Here is a 26988-nt window from a genome sequence, read left to right as displayed (position 1 = left end):
CTGGGTGGTGTGAAACCAAAGCAGATCCTTCATGCCACGTATCAAAAGACTGGGCAAGCTGGTTGCTCACTGTGCTCTCACTTTCCCAGGGAGGGGAACTCTTTCTAGCTGGGGAATTCCTTCTTGGTGCTGAGCAGTGCTGGCTTGGGGAATGGGATAATGAAAGCAAAATGAAGCTGTCTTCCTTTTTTGTGAGGTTATTCTCAGGTTTTTTTGTTCCACTGTTTTGCTAAATTTCTTAAGTGGTCTCCTGAACTCTCCTAGAGCTGTTTTGTCTGTGGATAGCTGTCTAATTGTTGATCTTTTGAGTGATGGAGGCTGGGCTCTCCTACCCTGCCATTTTTGGCCCACATGCAATCTTAAGGAAGAGTTTGGGTGGCCTAATATCAACAACATTATAAGGATAGCTCCCCAAACTTGAAAACAGTTTGCCTTCATAAGTTGAACTTGGAAGATGATTGTTTGGACACACATTTACTTCGAAGCAATGCCTGGTGTTGAGGTTCTCAGATGCACTGTCTTAGTGCCACCCATGACAACATACAAATACTCTTCCCATACTTCCTAAAATATTCCTGCCTACTGCTTTTCTCCATTCCCATTTGTTGATAATCTTCCATTGCTCTGTAGCCTCCCTTACCAATAAGAGCAGCGGTTCTCAAACATTAGTGGCATCACAATCACCTGGAAAGCTTGATAAGCTACAAATTGCTGGACCTCACCCCCAGAATCTGCTAGGGCTGTGTGGGATCAGAGAATTTGCATTTCTGTTAAGTTCCCAGTTGCTGCTGCTGCTGCTTCTTTAAAAATCACCAAACTAGAATGATGGTTCTCAAACATAGAATCACCTGAGGACCTTTTATAAATGTACTGATGCCCAAGTTCACCAATTAAGCTAGACTCTTTGGAGATGAGGGCTTGCATTAGATTCCTAGGGTTACTGTAACAAATTACCACAAACTGGGTAGTTTAAAACCACAGAAATGAATTATTTTACAGTTCTAGAGGCCAGATGTCCCAAATGAGGGGTTGGCAGGGCCATGGTCCCTCAAAGGATCTAGGGAGGGAGCTTCTCCTAGCTTCTGGTCATTGCCAGCAATCCTTGGCACTTCTTGACTCTTAGATGCAACGTTCTAATCTCTGCCTTCACTTTCACGAGGGCTTCTCCCCTGTGTGTCTGAGTGTGTATATGTCTGTGTGTCCTCTCCTCTTCCTATAAAGAAACCAGTGATTGCATTTAGGGCCCACCCTAATCCAGTATAACCTCATCTTAAATTGCATCTTAATTATATCTGCAAAGACCTTATTTCAAGCAAGGCCACTTTCTGAGGTTCCAGGTAGATGTGAATTTGGGGGAGGGGGAACACTGTTCAATACTGGGCCTTCATTTCAGATCCCTGAAGGCAAGATTCATATAATATAGAACTTCCATAAAGAGTCTAGCACAGAATATGATGCCAAAAAGAATATTCCTGAATGGATGAGCCTGTGTGTTTTCTTCTTCTAATCCAGTCATCACAGCACAACAGATACAACACACTCTTAATTTATCTTAAAAGCTTGTTAAAACTAACTGCAGATTCCAAGGACTTTAAAGTGTTTATCTGTATGACTAATTCAGCTCTAAATTAAAGACACTTTTCCTTAAGCAACAGAAGATATTGAAGGTATTTCTTTGTAGACAGAATGGTATGTTATTCTTCTGTGCATTTTATAGGGAACACACCTATAAAGAGCCTAGATTACACACTTCTGAAAGCTTTTAATGGTAAGACACAATGTTTGTGAACTTCCCATTATAAACTAGAAATAATATTTTCACATGAAACAAAAATGCTAAATTACCAAACCGCCTCCCTTGGGTTTTGAATTTTGTACAGTGGAAATGATTGTTTTCCAGGAATTAAGACCATGGGGGTGTCTCTTTAGAATGCCTGTGATGCAAAGCAGGAGACAAGTTACCTGTCGTCTGAATTCATCATTGGAGGCTGTTATTCACAGGGCTGGCATGGGGACTGACGAACAACCAGGCAACAAAGCTAAGCAAAGTATGGTCACATGTTGGGAAAAGAGTTGTGTATTCTAAGAGCAGGTGGAAATCAAGGGGTTACTAAGTTTTGTATTGGATGAAGTGGCAACTGAGGCTCACAGTCAGAGTTGTCCTAAAAGCTCTGAGTTTACATTGGCTCTGTTATGTTGATATCAGTTATGGGGGCTTAATGGGGTTCTATGAACTCTACATTGTGACCTCCTTGGAGCAGCAGTGCATATACCGGGACATGTACTGACTGAGAATTGGAGCCCTGGATTCCTGTCTCAGCTCTACCATAAATAATCTCTAAAGCTCTTTGCAGTTTTTAAGTATGTTGATGTGTGGGATGCAGTATAATTAATAACATACCTGAGCTTGTGTATCCTGCTTTGCATTGCTGTGTCTGCATGATGCAGGTATCTTAAAAGAAGGTGATGAGGAGATTCGGTCACTTGTTTATTTTTGGAAGTATTTTTCCATTAGGGTTTTGACACCCTTTATGATAGAAAATTACTTCTTGCATAAACCAGGAACATGACAATGCTTAGAAATTTTGAGAATATCCACAATTTTTTTAATGTTTATGATGTTTTAAAAAATCTTTATAGTCACGCACTCAATAGTTATAATAATTTTCCATTTTCTTTTTTAACCAGTGGTAGTGACAGCTCTCCAACAGTACATTGTCTTACATCTCCCTTGAACCATTTTCTCTGCTAGTGAACTCCACTGAGAGAGACTGAATCATCCGTCCATTTCTAAGCAGACTCTCTCAGTTTTCTGAGAACTTGGAAGTTCTACCTTAGTTCTTGCGCCTTAATACTTTGTTTAGTTATAAAGGTTCTTTAAGGTAAAAATCAAACACAATCATGATGTTTGATGTTTCTGGGATTTGGGCAGTAGACCTATGCTGCAGGGGTAGTTGCCAGTCAGAGGCGGCCTCACGTTTACTGGTGCATTTTGTGTATTTTCAGTCTTTGCTTCAGGGAGGGGGTACCCTTCCTGCACAAGCCTGGCACTTCCTTGCTCACTGACAGTCACCCTATGTCATCTTTGAAGCTATTCTCTGTTTGTCGAGAAAGATGTCCATTAATACACCCGAAGTCTAATTCTTCTGAGGGAAAAATTTCAAACTGTAGAGTGGTTTTTTAACTGAAAAGGAAAATAATATTTATGGAACACCTCCTAAATGCTGAAGAGATTTACATACATTATTTCTTTTAATCTTCGTTATTGTTCCCATTTTACAGATGAGGAAAGGAGGCACACAGCTAGTTCAGTGGCAGAGTCTAAATTTGAACCCAGGCATATAGATTCTTCTTATTTCCTGGAACACTTCTTTCATTAGCGCTTAGGGTTTGCATATTCTTTCTTTAAGATACTGATTTTTTTAAATTGTGGTAACCTATACATAACATAAATTTTACCTTTTTAACAATTTTCAATGTACAGTTCAATGGTACTAAGTACATTCAAATCATTGTGCAACCATCACACTGTCCATCATGAAACTTTTTCATCCTCCCAAACTGAAACTCTATACCCATTAAATAATAACTCTCCATTCCCCTCTCCAACCAGCCCCTGATAACCACTATTTCACTTTTTTAATCTATGAATTTAACTATTCTAGGTACCTAATCTAAGTGAAATCATGCAATATTTGTCCTTTTGTATCTGGCTTATTTCACGTAGTATAATGTCTTCAAGATTCATTCATATTGTAGCACACATCAGAATTTCCTTCCTTTTTAAGGCTGAATAATATTCCATTGTGTGCATGTCATCTTGATCTCTTTGCCATTGACCTCCTCCTATATTTAGTCTGTTATTGCCATTGTTCATTTCTTCAACGTGTCCGCAGATTGGGTTCCTTTCATTAATCTGCCATTACCTTCACTCGGGTCTGATCACTGTGGATTACTCCAACAGCTGCCTGATAGAGCTTCATGCTTCCAGACCATTCCCCCACCAACCCTCCAACGTCATTGTCAGAGTGGTATTCCTAAAAAACCAATTTCATTATGTCACTGCTGAAGATCCTACAGTGGCATTAAATTCGGGCTGCTTTGTCTGTGTTAAAAGCAGTAAATTATCTGATTTCCTCTTATCTATGTGACCTTATTTTGTGCTTCTTCCCTGCATTCTTCTCTGCTCCAAGGGCTCTCATCAGTGCTAGCCTCACAGCAAGTCCACTTTTACCACTCTTTTCAAATCAAACTTTTGTGTCAGCTGGTATAATTGTACATGCTCAATGATCATATATTTGTTTTCTATGTTATGTGACTGATATGCTATTTGAAAGGGACACTAAGCCATTTGAGTCGTCTTTCAGTTAAGATGTTTTTAGTGTTGTCATGAAGTAGAGCTTCTGTTTTAATGTGGGGTAGGGTGGGATCAGTTAAAAAAAAGGTGGCGCCACCTCACAGGAAATAGGAAAGTGTCTACCAGGACCCTGTGAGTGCTTCTAAATATGTGTCGACGGCTCTGCTAGAATCTGGAACTAGATCTGTGTAATTACCTATGCATCTATTTGTTTCCAATTCATTCGTTCGTTTACGATTCCGCTTTTACAAGGCCAAGAAGAAATATGAATAAATTAATTTGGCAATGATTAAAAAAAATGTTAGCCTTACAAGGCATGCTCTTTCTCCAATCTATGCCACTGATTTTCATCCATCTAATCCCGTACAAAGCCATTTCCTATTGCACTTCAAAGCATATATGGTCTCCATTTATTTCCTATGTTTATGAGTTTTTGCCTTCCCCCCTCCCCCTGCCCAAACCACATGCTAAGTTTCTTGAATACAGGATCTTTGTCTTGTAATTTTGTGAGAATCCTATGATTTAGGGCAGATAAGTGCTTGCTGGTTTATGAAATAAGACAATGTAACAGGAACACACAAATTTCAAAATGTGGAGATAGATTTTTATCAGAGCCCTTAGGAAGAAAATGCTTTGCACCCAGGAAGAAATCTCTTACAGAAGAGATTCTGTAAGAGTCTTACCAGAATAGCAAGAGTGGGGCTATTTAAATAGTTCCTTATGCATCTTTTACATTGTGGTGTGCAAACTCAGGCCAGTGAATTTTCAGGGCAAAATGCGACCCAGGTGAGTCTGTTTCTCATTTTAAATAATTCTCAAAATATGTGATATACTCAATAAGTGTTCCCTCTTCTCCTAAGGGTCCAGATGATGTCCAAACCCTAGATACACACTGGTCTAGGATATGTGAAATATTCATACTATTACTAAGTTTAGCAGTTATTTTCAAAACGGGCTTTTAAGTCCAGTTAATAAACAAAATTTCCCCTTTAGGAGGGCTTAACAGGGACAGTTTCACACCTTATAATAGTTACATAAATGGATAACTTTACACTATGTTGGGAATGTAAATCATATTGCTGTAAGCAAATGTGACATCCAGAAGGTTAACCAAGCATCTGGTATGCCCTCCTCTTGCATTAGGACATGAGTGTTAGAATTGCAACATTAACTAATGCATGTTTCAGAACAGAATATGTCAAAGAAGGTCAGATAAACAAGAACTAGAGTAAATAAGAGGGAGATAGACATAGAGAGGGAGGGAGATGAACAGCGAGAGAGAGTGAGAGAAAAGAGAGAATACAACATTGGAAGAAAATTGCAGTGATATCTCAGGCCATAGCAATGTTGAGAAATTTTATAGATAAGTACATAAATTAAAGGCAGCCAGGATTTTTTGGTTATGAATAATGAATAACTAAAATCATACAGTCAAATTAGCTCATTTCCCTCTCCTATTTATAGACATTTATTTAAATAGGTTTTTCACAAATAAATACAAAATTCAGAGCTAATATGGCCAAGTGCATCCCTACTTTCTGTTCTCTTTGTTTTCACTAACTTTAGGTGAGTTAAACAGGCATGTAGGGGCTTTATTTGCAGCAACATGGACAGACCTAGAGATTATCATACTGAGTGAAGTAAGTAAGACAGAGAAAGAGAAATTGCTTATATGCGGAATCTAAAACAAACGATACTAATGAACTTATTTACGAAACAGAAACAGACTCACAGACTTAGTGAACAAACCTATGGTTACCAGGAGGTTAGGATGGGGGGAAGGGATAGTTAGGGAGTTGGTGATTGACATGTACACACTGCTATATTTAAAATGGATAACCAACAAGGACCTACTGTATAGCACAGGAAACTCTGCTCAGTATTATGTATGGGAATGAATATGGGAAAAGAATTTGAAAAGAATAGATACATGTATATGTAAAACTGAATCACTTTGCTGTACACCTGACACTGTCACAACATTGTTAATCAAATATACTACAATATAAAATAAAAAGTTTAATAAAAACCCTGATATTCCTCTAATTCCTGCTAAAGCAATCTGGAAGAGAGGCATATTTAAAAAGTGTTTAGAGGACTCCTGATAGTAAAGCGCTATTCTACTCAATGTTGTAACAACAAAAGCTAAAACTTAAAAATATTCAAATTGCACAAATATTTAATTAGCAATGTCAAGTCACTGTTGGCACCAGAAAGCCCTGAATAAACTATTGTTGTGGGTTTGCTGATAGACAGCTTGTCAGGAAATGATCAGTATTGGCAATGATTTGGGGCTAATTTCATGGATGTTTTCCAGTTTCCGTGATCTTCCTTTCCCCTTTTCCAAACAAAAGTGCTTCTGAAAATTTCTGTTTAACATCTTTCACTTTGAATAAAGAAAACACAAAACATTCCCCTTGCAGCTGGTATTGGTGAAATTACTTCTCTGGAGGGGCCAGCAGATGAGGGGTCTTGTTTGAGAAGCACCAGGCAGAAGGTTGCATTCTGTATCAGAGCCCACACTCAGACCTGCAACTTGAGATCTGTCCCTCAACCCCTCTCCTTCCTAAAGACACACACACACACACACACACACACACACACACACACACACACACCATCTAAATGAACACAGATGGCTGGCACCCAGAGTAGGCATCTAGGAAAACAGCCCCAGGCCTCTCTGGTTGCTGTCATTTCATTCTACAAGTAAAGAGCCTTCAAGATGCCTGTGTTGTTTCTTAATCTGAGATCACTCCCGTTTGGCTGTTTATCCACTTCCAGTTGGGAAATGTACGAGAAGCATCAGAAAGATACCCAGAGATTGATTTGACTAAGATAAAACATTCCTTTAAACTCACTGGTTGCATAGTATTATATTTAATGAAAGCCATATTATGATAAAATCTGTATCACTTTCTAACAGGCAGGTTTTTTTTTCCTCCAAAGCTGTATAACATCACCTGATCTATTTGTTTCTCCATGTGAAATAAATTAATTTTTCAAATGTAATATAAAAGAGGATAAAGTCAAATTTCACAAATGCAAAGAACAATCTAAATCTTTATACCCCCCCCAAATCAAATGGAACATATGTTTTCCCCCATTTTTTTCTGTATAAAGTATGCAAACAATTACCTGGATTTGGAGGGCATAATTATGAAGGGGTTGATATCTAAAAGGTTATTATTGATTTATAGAGTTCTCTAGTTTAATCGAAGACAGATTTAGGAATAGGGAAAAAAAATACTGTTTTCCCCAGGAACAATAAATGTCTCAAAGGGGAAATGTAAGATTTAAGAGTAATTTTTATAAGACACATCTACTACAGTTTTTGGATATGGAAGGTGTTTCTCATTTGAACAACTTCTATGTAATGAACATTTTGTAGAGCTGTCTCACTTATCGTAGCATATTTTATATGCCTCAAACTGTAGTGATTAAATTCCTAGGGTACTTTTTGTTAAGTCTAAATTCCTCATTTTCCATTATGGATTTATAATCCTCGGTCTGCAGATTAAATACATACAAGTATAAAATATTTATTTAAACAATAAATTTAGTTTAATTCACTCCCCATAATGTGTGAATGTTCTTTCTCTATGTCTCCAGTGCATGTGTGCACACCCATACCCACACACACCGCAAGTTCATTCATATAATGTTGGAAAATGTGATACTGCTTAATATTAGTGTGTGGTTGTGTAATAAAAATTAAACCTTGCATGGGGAGGATTCCCATACTTTAGTTTTATATGTATGTTTAATTATTATCATAATCTATTTATGTAAGAGCAATCTAATCTTCATGTGGTATCAATATTCAGAGTAAAACCAAATTTTTTAAGAAATCAGATTTTCTGCTTTTAGGGAAAAATTTAATTTATCAAGTCACTCAGCAAAGGCTTAATCATACCTTAAACCAGATTTTAGATTATATAAAAGCTTCCTATTTTGTGGCTTTTATGTAAAGATAGGGCCATCGCCAAAAATCCAAAAGCCGAATGTTATAAAAAGTGAAAAAGAAAAACAAGATGTTGCAGACCTATATTTGTGCTGTGTATTTAATAACACCCTGTAACCACATACATAAACTTGTCCATTTGCTACTCCTTGTAAACCGACTTGTACCTGAGGACTGTTTTATTCCTAAACTGGCATTTACAGAGATGGTAATAGCCAAGGATTTCTGGCCAGGGTAGAGTAACAAGGAGTGGATTTACCTCACACCTCAAGTAAATTGAAAACTGGACAAAATATGTGAAACAATTTTCTGACGTTGGATGACAGGCAGCACAGGACAGTTACCCCAGAGAGAGGAGAGGAGAGGAGAGAGGGGAGGGAAGGGGAGGGGAAGGGAGGGAGCTCTGGAGATCTGCAAAGAGAATTGATTTGTGCATGTGTAAGAGTAAACTGCCTGGCACCAAGGAAAGAAACACTGAAAAGGAGTAGGGAGCCCAATAGTGATGGGAATAGTTGTGTTCCCACCAACCAAGTAGAAGGAACTCATAACATAGGAGATAGAATCCTTAGAAAGATATTGCCTCAGTAGAGGCTAAATTAGCTGTAGACCAAAGTCTCACTGAACCACCCTAACAAAGTTTAAAAGCAAACTTTGAAAAGACCCAACCTATTCCAAGTAACTTAGCTGCATGCTAGTTTGAAATCTAAAACTAATTAAGGAATACAACATCCAGCAATCAGAGACAAAGTTTGCAATGCCCAGCATGTAATAAAAACTTACCAGGTGTGCAATAAAGCAGGAAAATATGAACCATGACTAGGAAAAAATCAATTAGTAGAAACAAACTTGGAAATGACAAAGATGATGGAACTAGCAGACAAGGATTTTAACAACTATTATATTCTCCATATGCTCAAGAATTTGGAGGAAAACATAAGCATGATGAGGACAAAAATAGAAGGTATAAAAAAAGACCAAATAGGGCTTCCCTGGTGGCGCAGTGGTTGAGAGTCCGCCTGCCAATGCAGGGAACACGGGTTCGTGCCCCGGTCCGGGAAGATCCCACATGCCGCAGAGCATCTGGGCCCGTGAGCCATGGCCGCTGAGCCTGAGCATCCGGAGCCTGTGCTCCGCAACGGGAGATGCCACAGCAGTGAGAGGCCCGCGTATCGCAAAAAAAAAAAAAAAAAAAAAAAAGACCAAATAGAGCTTCTAGATATGAAAATACAACATCTATAATGAAAAGTAATAATAGCTAAAACTTAGTGAGCGTTTACTAGATGCCAGACACTGGGCTGAGTATTTCACATGCATTCTCACATTTAACTTTAGCCTCACCTCTATAAAGCAGATGTTAAAGATGAGGAAACTAAGGATTAGAAGAGATAAATAATTGTAGATAACCATACAGCTGAAATTTGAAACCATGCAGTCTACTTCCAAGACTCATGCTTTTAAGCAACATTCCATACTGTTTATAGCACTGTTTGTAATAAAATATAATTCAGTTTAAAGAATGAACCTCATCTGTGGAAGTTTACTGAAATTAAAAGATCTTATTAAACATGACATTTGGGGTGTGCGTGTGTGTGTGTGTGTGCATAGGTGCACACATGCCTACATGATCTAGGTGTAGATTTGTTGGAGATCAGATAGATTTTTCTGACAGTGCTATGAGATTTGAGATGGAGAATGACAGAATTTATTTATATCCTGCCATTTTCTCAAAAAGATAAGATAGAGATGAGTTGAATGGAACTTGCAACTTAATAGTAGAACAAAATGATGTTAAGATTATTCACAGCTCTTTTTCTTGCTGTTAAAGTATTCTACAATTGGTACTTCAATTAAAGTGTGACAGTAATAAAAAGATGAATGCAGTGATATTAGGTGAAATTTATTAAATGACTGTCATGTATCTTGCTCTGTACTACAGTACATGTATTACCACATTTAATCCTTACAACAACTCTTTGAGGTAGATTCTACGCTTATTTATAGAGCTGAGGAGCAGAGAGAGGTTACCTGACTTGCCCAAGGTTACACGACAAAGGTCATGCAAAGTATTTCTTGTATAGAATCATCTATGTAAGGGAGTTTAATAAGTTTCTGTTCCATTACAACTTCTTGTATAAGACATTTACTTTAATGTTTTCCCTATAATATGATTTTATATAAAGACTATTTAATAAGCTAGCCCTAACTATAATCAATACACTATCCAACTGATAAAGAATGAAAGCACATAGATTTAAAAACATGTCTTAATATACTGGTATGAATGCCATCAATTAAGTAATCATATTTATTCTCAAAAGTAGATTAACTTAAATACACAGGTCAATCTATCAGAAGATAAAAATGGTTTGGCTCCACAATTCCTGGAGTCCATAGTTATGTCAAGGAATTATTTTTTCCCTGAATAATGCCCACATACTTAATTAACCCTAATGTCCTTATACCGAGACTATTAGGCAACAGAGACAATTTGACACTTTCACTCCTTGCAAGTAGGACAGAAAGTCCACTTGAATGTCATGTCACAGAATAAGTAAGTCTGTAATAAAATCAGAACTGAGATTCTCATAAATGGGTCTCACTCTAATACCTCAGCCCTTTGTATAAGCCACTTTCCACTCACAGGAGGTGAGTAGCCCTTTGCTGGGTTGGCATGACTCACAGTGTTCAGAAGGGAACTGAGTGAGGGCTTCTTCTATACCTTGCACAATTCAATTTAATTCCACTTTAACAAGTATTTACTGAGCACCTACAAAGTTCCAGATGCTATTCTAGTTTTCTAATCAGATATCTACTCAACAAATAAACAAACCAGGCTATAATGCCTACTTTAGTTCCAACTCTACTCTGGAAAACCAATCAAATGAATAGTCATGAGGTGTGGAGTAGAAAAAACAATGATTTGATCTGATTTTAGCATTGACTTGTACACTAGATGCATTCCTGTTGAGTCGATCAGGAACCAATTCCCACAAATTTGATTTCATGGGCTAGAAATTTGTTTTTTAATTGAGGAGCTTAACATAGATCAAGCCGAATAAAAACCAAAGAGCAAACCACCATTAACTATCACCATCAACAAACACACACAAGAAAGGATGTTAGTAACATCAAACAAGTAGTAAGGACATAATCTTCTGTCCATATCAGAATAAAGGGTAGTTATTTAAATTGAATAAATTTAGCTCTGTGAAAGAAAATTCACTACATTTTCCCTGTTCTCATTTTAACGTGGGCCAGTGAAAACCTTGTCAGACGGGCACCTCTTTGAAAATAGGAGTTTAAGAAGCATTTCTGTGGGTGCATTTTAATATCAGTGTTATGAACAACATTTTAATAAGAAAAGAGATGTGCAGCCACACACCAGGGGGCAGTCTTGAAGGACACACAGTGTTGCCCCTTTGGTGGTGTTACTAAAGGTAGGTGGCTGTCACGACCAGATGGGTCCTCTTTGGAAACGAAGATCAGCAACATATAGAAGTGCTATGATTTCATTATTCACTACCTGTGTTATTTGTGAGGTTGAAAGGTAGGTAAATATGGGTATATTTCTACCTCATTAGTATAACTACCAAATTATAAAGTCCATATGGACTTCACTCACACCAGTGGTTATAAATGGCTTTTTGCTGCTGACTTCCCTCATATCCCCCCAAACATTTTCCTGGACTGGAGATTAGATTTTTAACTTGGCTCCCAGTTTGCACTCCTTCCAGCTCCCTGCCAGGCCTGGATTGCATTTGGCTGGGGCCCTGACAACTAACTCTTACTATCTTCTCCTCAATGTCTTCATCTTGCTCCTGTTCCCCTTATCATGGGTTTACAGCCAACTGCAACTGGATGGTGTGAAAGAATAGTCTGCCTCTTACTATGGAACTCAGAGAACCAAGATACTATCAACTGACCTTTACATATTACTGCTGCCTCAAAACGATTGCCACGGTGTTCCTACTCTGAGATCAGACTTCCTGAATGTCATTGCAAGTTGGAATCAGACCTGAGGTCACTATTACTCCTATGCACATCCTAAGTTTAAGAACTGGCAGAGATCCTCAGGTACTTGGTAAAGCAAATTTGTCCCCTCTAGTCCTGATTTAGACCTTTCTCTCTCCTTTCTTGCCATAGAAGTCCGGCATGCCTGACAGTTATGACAACATCTGAGTTGACATATGGCCACTTGTTTATATGGAAAGAAATAGTCTGCACAGGTCTTGAGATGTCGCCTCACCAGTCATTTAGCAATAGTAACTCCTAGTCAATAGGGAGCAGGTCTGAGCAAAGTTTGATGGGCTAGCTTTCTTCAAGTCTCTGATTAGGGCACCTTAGTAGTATATAGACCTTTCACGGAAAGAATCATTGCTTTAGATTAACCTTTAGTTTGAGGTTAATGAGGATCATTCCATAAAGTCCTTGAATTCAATGAGGACAAGCGCACCCCCATTGTTCGAAAAAACTAAAAACCGGGCTTCCCTGGTGGCGCAGTGGTTGGGAGTCCGCCTGCCGATTCAGGGGATGCCGGTTCGTGCCCCGGTCTGGGAGGATCCCACATGCCGTGGAGCGGCTGGGCCCGTGAGACATGGCCGCTGAGCCTGCGTGTCCGGAGCCTGTGCTCCGCAACGGGAGAGGTCACAGAAGTGAGAGGCCCGCGTACCGCAAAAAAAAATAAAAAATAAAAAAAATAAAAGACTGAAAACCATCCAAACATGGTAGACATTGAGCTGTCACTGAACTATTTTAACTAAAATTTATAAGTACATAGTAAACGCTCAATGAGTGTAAATTATATTATTACTATTATAATTTTGTGTGTGTGCCAAACATTGTACTAAGGGCTTTACATGGATTATTTCATTTAATCCTAAGAAATGCTCCCTCCAACAAGTACTGTTACTTCCAGTTTAAAGTCAACTTAGAGAGACTAAGAACCTCTCAGTGTCACTGGTAGAACCATAATTCAAACCCCTGATTCCAATGCCTATGCTCTAAGCCATGTACAATATTGCATCTGTATCACAAAGAAAATTTTCCTTGAAATGGCTTTAAAAAGTAAATGTAGATTTTTTTTAACAAGCTTTTATTCTCTTGCTGTGAATAAGTAGAGGCAGTTTAGAATACTGGTTAAGTCTGCAGATCCTAAAGTGAGACAGCCTGGGTTTGAATCCAGGCTCTGTCACTTACTACTTATGTGACTCTGAGCAAATGTCTTAAATTCTGTCTCAGTTTTCTATGTGTAAAAATGGATCATAGATTTGTGAGATCCATTTAATATGTAAAATTAATTAACACATGTAAATGCACGTAAACTCAAAACATGTAAACATATATAACACTTGTAAAATGCTTAGAATAATACCTGGCTTACAGCAAATATGCAAAAAAACACCAGCAACTACTATTTGAGTTATATCAAATATCCTGATATGTTTTCCACTCCTGTATTTTCCAATGATATAATGAATTCCAGGTCAACAAAAAAGTTCTCTAAGCCATGATTCATGCTCAAGTTCATTGGCATGCTGTAGTCATTCATGCAACACATGTTTGAGTGCCTTCTATGTGTAAGACATTGTGCCTAGCACTGCCACCATGTTCCAAGTTAGGGGCCAAATGAATGTGGACTAGCTATATTACTTCACCATAAGAGATATTCTATAGTAGGTGTTTTCATTCTGATTCAGCCCTAGAAATGGCTTGGATTTCTCAGTTTCTCTATGGTCTCCCATCTTTATTAGGCCAATCTAAGACCCAGCAGAGGTAATTCCATTAAATAACAGATTGGCAAATTCTTCCAATACCCAAGCATTGATCAAATGCTGAATTAAATAACCCAGAATAATCATCAGTAAAATATGTTGATCATTATTTCCCTACTAGAAGCATAAGATTATCATTAGAAAAGCAGGGTCCCCCAAATGGCTATGATCAATTCATTTATTAAAAACATGCCTAATAACAAGAGAAATAAAAGCAAAAATAAACAAAGAGGACCTAATTACACTTAAAAGCTTTTGCACAGCAAAGGTAACCATAAACAGTACGAAAAGACAACCCCTATGGACTCGGAGAAAATATTTGCAAATGATGTGACTGACAAGGGCTTAATTTCCAAAACATACAAACAGCTCATACAATTCAATAACAACAGCAAAAAAAATAACCCAATAGAAAAATGAGCAGAAGATCTTATACACATTTCTCCAAAGAAGACATATAGATGGGCAATAGGTACATGAAAAGATGCTTATCATTGCTAATTTTTAGAGAAATGCAAATCAAAACTACAGTGAGGTACCACCTCACACCAGTCAGAATGGCCATCATTAAAAAGTCTACAAATAATAAATGCTGGAGAGGGTGTGGAGAAAAGGGAATCCTCTTACATTGTTGGTGGGAATGAAAATTGGTGCAGCCACTATGGAAACCAGTATGGAGGTTCCTCAAAAAAACCCCACTAAAAATAGAGTTGCCATATAATCCAGCAATCCCACTCCTGGGCATATATCTGGAGTAAACTCTAATTCAAAAAGAGACATGCACCCCAATGCTCATAGCAGCACTATTTACAATAGCCAAGACATGGAAGCAACCTAAATGTCCATCGACAGATGAATGTATAAAGAAGATGTGGCACAAACATATAATGGAATATTACACAGCCATAAAAAAGAATGAAATAATGCCATTTGCAACAACATGGATGGACCTAGAGATTATCATACTAAGCAAAGTAAGTCAGAAAGAGAAAGACAAATACCATATGATATCACTTATATGTGGAATCTAAAATACTATGTAAACGAACCTGTCTACGAAACAGAAACAGACTCACAGACATAGAGAACAGAATTGTGGCTGCCAAGGAGGGGTGGGGGAGGGAAGGATTGTGAGTTTGGGATTAGCAGATACAAACTATTATATACAAACTATTATATATATATAGGATGGATAAACAACAAGGTCCTACTGTATAGCACAGGGAACTATAATCAAAATCCTGTGATAAACCATAACGGAAAAGAATATGATATAATTGAATCACTTTGTTGTACAGTAGAAATTAACACAACATTGTAAATCAATTATACTTCAATACAATTTTTAAAAAATGCCTAATACAAATAGAACTACCATATGACCCAGCAATCCCACTACTGGGCATATACCCTGAGAAAACCAAAATTCAAAAAGAGTCATGTACCAAAATGTTCATTGCAGCTCTATTTACAATAGCCTGGAGATGGAAACAACCTAAGTGCCCATCATCGGATGAATGGATAAAGAAGATGTGGCACATATATACAATGGAATATTACTCAGCCATAAAAAGAAACGAAATTGAGCTATTTGTAATGAGGTGGATAGACCTAGAGTCTGTCATACAGAGTGAAGTAAGTCAGAAAGAGAAAGACAAATACCGTATGCTAACACATATATATGGAATTTAAGGAAAAAAAATGTTATGAAGAACCTAGGGGCAAGACAGGAATAAAGACACAGACCTACTGGAGAACGGACTTGAGGATATGGGGAGGGGGAAGGGTAAGCTGTGACAAAGCGAGAGAGAGGCATGGACATATATACACTACCAAATGTAAAATAGATAGCTAGTGGGAAGCAGTCGCATAGCACAGGGAGATCAGCTCGGTGCTTTGTGACCACCTGGAGGGGTGGGATAGGGAGGGTGGGAGGGAGGGAGACGCAAGAGGGAAGAGATATGGGAACATATGTATATGTACAACTGATTCACTTTGTTATAAAGCAGAAACTAACACACCATTGTAAAGCAATTATACCCCAATAAAGATGTTAAAAAATGCCTAATAAGTAAACTTTTTGATCCCAATTATAACTTCCAAGGACTTTTCGATCTATGTGCTGTTCTGCCTTATTATTGGTCCTGAATAACGAGCATTTGGTGCCTAAGTGAGCTCTGGATCTCTGTGTCCGCTAAATGTTACAGCACAGACTTGAAAGTGAAAACCTGCTTGCTGTTTGGAAAGCATATTCATGCTGGTTGCCCATATCACTACTGCCACTCTTTTCCCAATAGACAAAAAGCCCTAGTTACCTTTTGTAGGAGAAAAAGGACTAGTCTCGGGAAACTCATCACTTTTGTTTTCATCTGGGAAAAAGTATATCACTGGTTGCATGAATCATTGAGACAAATAAATCATTGAGATAGCCTAGCCAATGTAAATCTCCCTGGAGGTTTCTACTTCATTTTCTCTTAGGTTTCTGGTGTGCTGAAATAATGCAGTGTTTCCTAAACTCTTAGCATCATTTTTTAGTGTCAGAAGGACCCTTAATGACTAGGGTCTTCAAGAACATTAGAAAATTCCAGGGCCAATAGCTATTCTGAAAGTGCTTACCTCAAAATTCCCTTAAATGAGAACTGCTACTGTGACAGCTGCATGAACACCGAAAATGGTTGTTGATAAGCTTGCACTGGGTCAGGGTTCACCATGATCTTCTCTTTTGCAAGATGACTAAGGTGGGAATTGACCATTAATACTGCCTGTGGGTACTGCCCAAGTATCTAATTGACAAGGTTTCTGCTGTGCCCACAACGGCCCACTTCCTGCTGAGTTTGCTGTGGAGCCCACTGGTATACGCTTGCAGTGTTTTTCATTTCCCCTCTTAGGGAGTCCACATTAAGGATTGTTATGCCTTCTTGGAGAATTGACATCTTTATCATTATGTAATGACCCTCTTCTAACCCTGATAACTTTTTTTGCTATGAGGTCTTCTTTGTCTGTCTTCAGTTAGTATCTACCATATTTGTTACTGTGTTCTATTAGTTGCCCTTTTTCTTCGTTCTTATTTTGTCTTTTACTTTTTCCTGCCTCTTGTAGTTTTGTGTGTGTGTGTGTGACAGCAACATTTTTATTTTATTTTTATTGGAGTATAGTTGATTTACAATGTTGTGTTAGTTTCAGGTGTACAGCAAAGTGAATCTGTTATACATATATCCACTCTTTTTTAGGTTCTATTCCCATATAGGCCATTATAGAGTATTGAGTAGAGTTCCCCGTGCTATACAGTAGGTCCTTATTAGTTATCTATTTTATGCCTCTTGTTTTTTTAAATTGAGACTTTATGTGATGCTATTTACTCCCCTTTCTTAGCATAACATTTGTATTTCTTTTTAACTTTTTAAATTGGTCGCCCTAGAGTTTCAATAGACGTTCACAACTAATCCAAGTCCACTTTCAAATAACATGATACCACTTCACAGGTAGTGTGAATACCTTAAAATAACAAAATAATCCTAACTGACTCCTTTCTCCTATCCCTTATATCATTTGTCTCTCATTTCACATACATCAGCATACATAAGCATACATATAAACATGACAATCAAATACATAGTTGCTATTATTATTTTGAACAAATTATTAGATTAATTAGGAATAAGAAAAATAAAATTTTTATTTTAACCTTCACTTATGTCTTTTTTTATGCAGTCCTTTCTTTATGCAGATCTGAGGGTTTTTTTTTACCCATATCTATTTTTTACCTATACCTATTTCCCTCTCTCTAAAGAACTTCTTTTAACATTTTGTGATAGCTAGGCAGGTCTACTGGCAACAAATTCCCTCAACTTTTGTTTGTCTGAGAAAGTCTTAATTTCTCCTTCAGTTTTGAAGGATAATTTCTCAGAGTACAAAATTCTAGGTATTTTTCTTTAAACATTGTAAATATTTCACTCCATTCTCTTCTTGCTTTCATGGTTTCTGAAGAGAAGTGAGATATAATTCTTATCTTTGCTCCTTATAAGTAAGGTGTTTTTTCCTCTGGTCTCTTTCAATATTTTTTATCTTTGATTTTCTGTAACTTGAAAATTATATGCAGAGATGTAGTATTTTGTCATTTATCCTGTTCGGTATTCTCTGAGCTTCCTGGATATGCAGTTTGGTGTTTAACATTAATTTGAGGGAAATTCTCAGTCATTATTGCTTCAAATAGTTCTTCTTTTCTATTTTCTCTTTTTCCTTGTTCTGCTATTCCCATTAGGCGTATGTTACACCTTTTTGTGGTTGTCCCACAATTCTTGGCTATTCTGTTCTGGGTTTTCAGTCTTTTTTTTCCCTTTGCTTTTCAGGTTTGGAGGATTCTATTGACCTGTACTCAAGCTCAGAGATTCTCTTTTCAGCTATGTCCAGTCCACTAATAAGCCCATCAAAGATATTCTTCATTACTGTTATAGTGTTTTTGATCTTTTGCAGTTCTTATACATTCCATCTCTTCCTTACATCATTCATCTGTTCTTGCACGAAATCTATTTTATCCATTAGAGCCCTTAGCATATTCATCATAGATGTTTTAAATTCCCGGTCCAATAATTCCAAACTTTCTGCCATATCTGAGTCTGGTTTTGATGCTTCCTATGTCTCTTCAAACTGTGTCTTTTTGTGTTTTGGTTTTGTATGTCTTGTAATTTTCCCTTGATAGCCAGACTGGGTAAAAGGAATTGTTGTAAATAAGACTTCAGTAATGTGAGATGTGGGAGGAGGGGAAGTTTCTACAGCCCTATGATTATTAGGTCTCAGTATTTTTGTGAGCCTGTACCTCTGGATTGTGAACTCTACATGTTTCTTAGTTCTCTCCCTCCCTTTAGGTGGGAGAGGATGGCCAGCATGGGCTGGAGTCAAGTACTTCCCTTCTCCTACATGGAAGACTAGTATTTCCCTTCCCCCATGTTGAAATCTAGATCCAGCTGGTGTTGGCTATTTCCATTTCCCCATGTAGGCTAGTCACTGATAAAATCCTAGCATATTAGGCTCTGGTTAAATAGTTTCTACTGTGGGCAGACCTTGTTAAGATGAGGAGAATGCTCTGGCATACTACAAAACACTTCCTTTTCCTCTCCCCCTGCTGGAAACTTGAGGGGATTTTTCTCCAAAATTCCCTGTGTCGACCTGATAAAGTTCCTGGGGGTAAAACTCATAAAATTATGGGGGCTCCCCTATGACTGGGCCCCCCTGGAGTTTAACTCTCAGAGTTGTTCACACTGAGCCTCCAGCGATTCATCAATTACAGTACAGGTTTCCATACTCTGGCCCTGGTTTCTGAAGAGGATGCTACTTCTGGGATTCTTCCACAAGTTGGGATTCTCCGTATTCGCCTGTTGGTTTCTCCAGTTTTGGTTTGCCCTGTGACTTCACTTCTCTGATGAATCTAAGAAGAGTTATTGATTTTTCAGTTTGCTTAGCTTTTGACTTATTTGTTGTTAGGAAGGGGTGGCAACTTACAAGCTTTCTTGCATGCCAGACTAGAAACTGGAAGTCTGCCATGGTGTATTCTAGAAGAGTATTTTATGGTATGTGGAACTCAAGATAGTGTAGATATGAAAAAGAAGGTGGCTTCATCATTTAGGCCATGTATGAATGAGTGGGGTCTCTACAATCAGAAAATGAATGAAAGAAAAGCAGAAGGGAAAAGGAACTAGATTAGAAATAAGAGATGGAGAGGTGCTTTGGATTGGAAAAATGTATATTAAGGGAGAATCAACATTATCTGTAACTTTAAAAAAATAATAAAATGTGTTATGTATTATTTATATAATACAAAGTTAATAAAATTTAGTAAGAAATAGGGAAGGTGAGGAAAGAGAAAAGAAGTAGAAGGAAAAGGAAGAGAGGCAGTTGTATTAAAACTGAACATTGTAAAACACTTTTGGTGGCAGGGTCAGGGTGGGAAACAGTTTGGGGTCAATAAGAACAGTGCAATTACAAAATACTCCACTCACGCATACATGGCTGAAGTGATGAAGCCAGGAATAAAGCCCAGATTTCCTGATTCCTGGCCCTGGGCCTTATGTATTAAATCATGTTGCCTCTGCTGTCAGATAATCATCTTGCATCTGGAACATAAATACAGCCAATTCAAATATGCATCTTGATCTTATCATGTGGTTAGCAATCCATGCTGTTATTATTGTCAATAGGACTGCATCCCATTAATACCAGTTCACTTTTCTGGCAATAAATCTAGTGGCATAAAGTGCATAAATACAACATAGAATGTGGTCAAAGGAAATCATCCTCATTCCAAATACCACAAGACATGAGAGGAAGCTCCCAGGTAGTGCTACTGTGGAGAAGCTTCGGGAAGTCAAAGGGAAAAATGGAAAATTTAAGATTCCTTCAGCTTTGGTAACTCTAAATCAGGCGGGAGTTTTTTAAGTGTAATGATTTGACTAGAAGACTATTTTTTTAATTAAATGCCTATTTTTACTGTAAGAGGTAATCTTTTACTATCTTCAGTGTGCAAGTGAAGTCCACACAATCCCCAGTCATATTGTTTAGAGTTCCATTTCACATTAATGGGTACTATATGCCACATACACTGGAGAACTGATGATCAGAATTTGTTATTTGATGTATCATGAGCGATCAGCATCAATGCAAGTTTTGACATGAAATAATAAACTCTATGGCTTGTGTTTCCCCTCCAAACACTTTGGCTCTGTGTTTAAAATGCTAGATTGTCTTAAAAACCTAAATTAAAATTTGTATACCCATGTGTATAGCAGCATTATTTACAATAGCAACCCAGTGTCCATGTCGGATGAATGTGTAAACAAAATGTGGTATATACATAAAATGAAACATTATTGAGTCTTAAGAAGCAAGGAAATTCTGATGCATACTCCACGAATGAACCTTGAAGATATTATGTTAAGTGAAATAAGCCAGTCACAAAAGGATGAATATTATATGATTCCACTTACATGAGGTACCTGGAGTAATCAGATTCATAGAGAGAAGATAGAATGGTGTTTTCCAGGGGGTTGGGAAGAGGAGACTGGGGAGTTAGTGTTTAATGGGTTCAGAGTTTCAGTGGGGAAAGATGAAAAACTGGAGATGGATGACGGTAATGGTTGCACAACAATGTGAATGTACTTAATGCCACTAAACTGTACACTTAAAAATGGTTAAAATGGTAAATTTTGTGTTATGGATACGTTACTGTAATTTAAAAAAACACTAAAGTACATTTTATCTATCGTTTTAAATTTAAATATATAAGCTCTTCAGTTGGCCACAGGAAATTTGATTTAGCTGTTTATCATATTGATATTCATATTACAAATAGTTTCTCAATGGCACATAGCCTTTGAAGTTTTTTTGCTTATGCAAAGGAAACCAGTACTTAATAAATCTTAAAAGAGAAGCTGGGAGTTGGGTCAGAATTCAAATGATATAATCTGGACCGCCACATAGCATGCCAATATCAAGGAAGGTGAAATTACTAAGATGTAATTTTATAACATAAGGTCTGTTTCTGAGGTTCTTGCCTGGAAATGATATTTTTAAAGTCCCAGTGGGAAGTTTTGGAAGTGGTCATTGCAAATAGATAGGGTATTTCATCTTCTGGCTCTGGCTAGAAACATCTTGACCTCTTCCCCTCAATGCTCCTTTGAGATGTTTTCTGAATTAAGGAGAGTATTGTTTGGATGAATTTATGTCCTAAAAGCTGATTAGCCAGAAGTAGCTGGATGAGCTAAAAGGGCTCTCAGTTCACAAATCATGTGAAGATTACCTCAGCTTGGGAGCGCCTGTAGCCATTGGAGCCACCATCAGTCTGGGCTACATATAGACTGAGGAAGACTGACATTATCCTGTGTTTTTGATTCAAGCAAGTGTCCTTGGTAGAGTTTGCTGCCTGAGAGTGTTATGTGAGAAGGAGCTGAAGATCAACACCACAGGAATTAGAAAACAAGTAGAATCTTAGTTCTTAGAACTTAACTGATCTCAAGGAATAATCTGGTGAAGTGAGGCCCTGACTTTACAGATTCATTGTCAGTCAGTTGTTTGATTATTATTAATCACCTTCTATGTACTGGGCACTGTGCTGGTCCAGCCTAGTGGGGAGACAATGGTTATAATAAAGATGATATAACCAGTTTAAGAGAAGTGTAACATTTTATAAGAATTCAAAGAGAGATTATTTTTGATTGGGGAATTATGAAAGGGCTTCATGGAAAGGGTCATTGCAATTAGGAGAGAGTGTGAGAAGACTACCTCCAGGAAATCCAGTAAGGAAGAATACATGATGTTCATCCAAGTTGTCCGAGGAATGTACCTATGGACTGAAGTAGACAGTAAATCTGGAAGAGGCAGTATGGCTAGAAAGTTAGGTTGGGGACATAGAATTGAAAATTTTTCGGGAATGTACAAAGTTTGTGAAAAGAGGAGAGATTAGAGCCGAAGGTGTAGCCAGGTTCTTGTATCAGGGAACAAACCTCGAAAAGGCATTGTAAGTGGATGGTGGCATAGAGAGTTATTTCATAAAATGGACATTACCCATTTTTTCTTAAATTAATTTTTATTGGAGTATTGTTGCTTTACAATGTTAAATTACTTTCTGCTGTACAGCAAACTGAATCAGTTATACATATACATATACCCCCATTTTTTTGGATTTCCTTCCCATTTAGGTCACCACAGAGCATTGAGTAGAGTTCCCTGTGCTATACAGTCTGTTCTCATTAGTTATCTATTTTATACATAGTATTAATTTTGTATATATGTCAATCCCAATATCCCAATTCATCCTACCCCCCTTCCCCCTTGGTATCCATATGTTTGTTCTCTACATCTGTGTCTCCATTTCTGCTTTGCAAATAAGAGCATCTTTACCATTTTTCTAGATTCCACATATATGCGTTAATATACAAGATATTTGTATATCTCTTTCTGCCTTATTTCACTCTGTATGACAGCATCCACATCTCTACAAATGACCCAATTTCATTCCTTTTCATGACTGAGTAATATTCCATTATATACATGTACCACATCTTCTTTATTCATTCCTCTGTTGATGGATATTTAGGTTGCTTCCATGACCTGGCTATTGTAAATAGTGCTGCAATGAACACTGGGGTGCATGTGTATTTTTGAATTACGGTTTTCTCTGGGTATATGCCTAGTAGTGGGATTGCTGGGGGACATTAGTCTTTTGATTCCCTCCTTTCTGTGTCTCAGTCTGACCACTGATGTGAGAATCACATGTTGAACAGATTGACCCTTGCTTTCACAAAACAAGGCTTTCCTCTAAAACAGGGCTTCCCCAATTTTTTTTGATGCATCACCCAGGGATGTTGTTAAAGTTCAGATTCTGATTCAATAGTCTGGGGCAAGGCCCAAGACTCTGCATTTCTGGAAAGCTACCAGGTGCTGCTGCTGTGGCTCATTTGTGAACACACTGAGTAGCCAGGCTTTAAAATCATATCATCAGAATCAAGTTCTCAGCAACCATCTCAGCCTCATACTCCCTTATAAATTGTTGAAAAGACACAAATTTTGGAGATTGTGCTCATGGGGCACACATTCATTGCTCCTACATGCACAACTGCTCCCTCTCATCATTCCCAACTCAGGATCACTATTGATTAGTGTGTTCTCTTGCAGGAAAATGAATTGGGCTTTGGTAGAAGGGATTAGAGTAGGAAGGGCCTGACCATAGGGGCTACTACTGTCCAGGTAAGAGGAGACACCTGGATACCCTCGATGAGGGATTGCAGAAACACTTACAACATGGGATACTTGGAAGAGGTGAGATTCACCTGACTTATGGTACGATCCATCTGAGATTTATAACAATTTAAATATCAAATTAGCTAGCACACATGAACTACTATGCTAATAAGCCCTCACCACCTGCCTTGTTCCACCTCAGCCTGCAGGTAGCCTGTGAGCAGGCTTGGATCAATTAGTCAATGTAATTGAAGCCAAATATAATTATAAATTTGGGCTGTTTGAGTTTAATTTCACTAAATCACATTACGAAACTGGGGCATTATGAAGGATTACTGAGAAAAGGGAAACAGGCTTGACTAAAGCTTTCCTAGGAGCTATAATACATGTATCATTTCTTGACCTGGTACCCTTAAAAGAAGCGCAGATGCTCTAAATTCCGCTATTATTATTTATAAAAATCCCTGTGTCCTGCACACTTAGTGTTTGTGGTCAAGCAGTTGCTAGTGAAAAAGCATAAATGGGCTGTTACACCTGATGGAATGGGCAGCTGGTGGGTAGAAAGGGCGGGAGAGTCAGAGAGGGTGTTCAGATTTTGATATTGACTCACAAGAAGCCATTAACAGAAATATAGAAAGAAGGCGAAGAAGTCAGAATGGGAGTGATGAGCATATACTGGATTTTCTTAATTGCTTTCATTACATAAGCAGCATTATGGATCGAATTGTGTCTCCGCCTGCCTTCACAAAAAAGACGCTGAAGTCCTAACTCCCAGTAACAGTGAATGTGACCTTGCTTGGAAACAGGGTCTTTGCAGATGATCAAATTAAGATAAGCTCATTAGGGTGGGCCCTAATCCAATATGGCTTTCTCCCTATAAAAAGGGGAAATTTGTATACAGAGACAGACACACATAGAGAAAAGGTGATGTGAAGACACAGGGAGAGTGCCATCGACGAGCCAAGAAATGACTAAGGTTACCAAAAGCCAGGAGAGAGGCAAGGAACAGATGCTCCCTCACAGCTGTTAGAAGAAACCCACACTGCCAACACCTTGATTTTGGATTTATAGCCTCCAGAACTGTGAGACAATGATTTGTTGTTGTTGTTGTCATCACTGTTTACTCGTTATTTTTTTTAACTTCATTGGAGTATAATTGCTTTACAATGGTGTGTTAGTTTCTGCTTTATAACATAGTGAATCAGCTACACATATACACATATCCCCATATCCCCTCCCTCTTGTGTCTCACTCCCAACCTCCCTATCCCACCCCCTAGGTGGTCACAAACCATGGAGTTGATCTCCCTGTGCTATGAGGCTGCTTCCCACTAGCTATCTATTTTACATTTGGTAGTGTATATATGTCCATGCCACTCTCTCACTTCGCGCCAGCTTACCCTTCCTTCTTCCCGTGTCCTCAAGTCCACTCTCTATGTCTACGTCTTTATTCCTGTCCTGCCTCTAGGTTCTTCAGTACCAATTTTTTTCTTTTTTTAAGATTCCATATATATGTGTTAGCATATGGTATTTATTTTTCTCTTTCTGACTTACTTCACTCTGTATGACAGTCTCTAGGTCCATTCACCTCACTACAAATAACTCAATTTTGTTTCTTTTTATGGCTGAGTAATATTCCATTGTATATATGTGCCACATCTCCTTTATCCATTCATCTGTTAATGAACATGTAGGTTACTTCCATGTCCTGGCTATTGTAAATAGAGCTGCAATGAACATTGTGGTACATGACTCTTTTTGAATTATGGTTTTCTCAGGGTATATGCCCAGTAGTGGGATTGCTGGGTCATATGGTAATTCTATTTGTAGTTTTTTAAGGAACCTCCATACTGTTCTCCATAGTGGCTGTACCAATTTACATTCCCACCAACAGTGCAAGAGGGTCCCCTTTGCTCCACACCCTCTCCAGCATTTACTGTTTGTAGCTTTTCTGATGATGCCCATTCTAACTGGTGTGAGGTGATACCTCATTGTAGTTTTGATTTGCATTTCTCTAATGATTAGTGATGTTGAGCAGCTTTTCATGTGCTTCTTGGCCATCTGTATGTCTTCTTTGGAGAAATGTCTATTTACAGCTTCTGCCCATTTTTGGATGGGATTGTTTGTTTTTTAATATTGAGCTGCATGAGCTATTTATATATTTTGGAGATTAATCCTTTGTCCGTTGATTCGTTTGAAAATATTTTCTCCCATTTTGAGGGTTGTCTTTTCATCTTGTTTATGTTTACTTTGCTGTGCAAAAGCTTTTAAGTTTCATTAGGTCACATTTGTTTATTTTTGTTTTTATTCCCATTACTCTAGGAGGTGGATCAAAAAAGATCTTGCTGTGATTTATGTCAAAGAGTGTTCCTCCTATGTTTTCCTCTAAGAGGTTTACGGTGTCCGGTCTTACATTTAGGCCTCTAATCCATTTTGAGTTTATTTTTGTGTATGCTGTTAGGGAGTGTTCTCATCCCGTTCTTTTACATGTACCTGTCCAGTTTTCCCAGCACCACTTATTGAAGAGGCTGTCTTTTCTCCATTGTATATCCTTGCCTCCTTTGTCATGGATTAGTTCACAATAGGTGTGTGGGGGTATCTCTGGGCTTTCTATCTTGTTCCAATGATCTATGTTTCTGTTTTTGTGCCAGTACCATATTGTCTTGATTACTGTAGCTTTATAGTACAGTCTGAAGTCAGGGAGTCTGATTCCTCCAGCTCAGTATTTTTCCCTCAAGACTGCTTTGGCTATTCGGGGTCTTTTGTGTCTCCATACAAATTTTAAGATTTTTTGTTCTAGTTCTGTAAAAAATGCCATTGGTAATTTGATAGGCATTGCATTGAATCTGTAGCTTGCTTTGGGTAGTATAGTCATTTCCACAATATTGATTCTTTGAATCCAAGAACATGGTATATCTCTCCATCTGTTGGTATCATCTTTAACTTCTTTCATCAGTGTCTTATAGTTTTCTGCATACAGGTCTTTTTTTTATAGGTAGGTTTATTCCTAGGTATTTTATTCTTTTTGTTGCAATGGTAAATGGGAGTGTTTCCTTAATTTCTCTTTCAGATTTTTCATCATTAGTGTATAGGAATGCAAGAGATTTCTGTGCATTAATTTTGTATCCTGCAACTTTGCCAAATTCATTGATTAGCTCTAGTAGT

The sequence above is a fragment of the Phocoena phocoena genome, chromosome 9 (genome assembly GCF_963924675.1).
Source record: "Phocoena phocoena chromosome 9, mPhoPho1.1, whole genome shotgun sequence".
In the NCBI taxonomy this organism is placed as follows: Eukaryota; Metazoa; Chordata; class Mammalia; order Artiodactyla; family Phocoenidae; genus Phocoena; species Phocoena phocoena.
Note: the sequence above shows the minus strand (reverse complement) of the source record.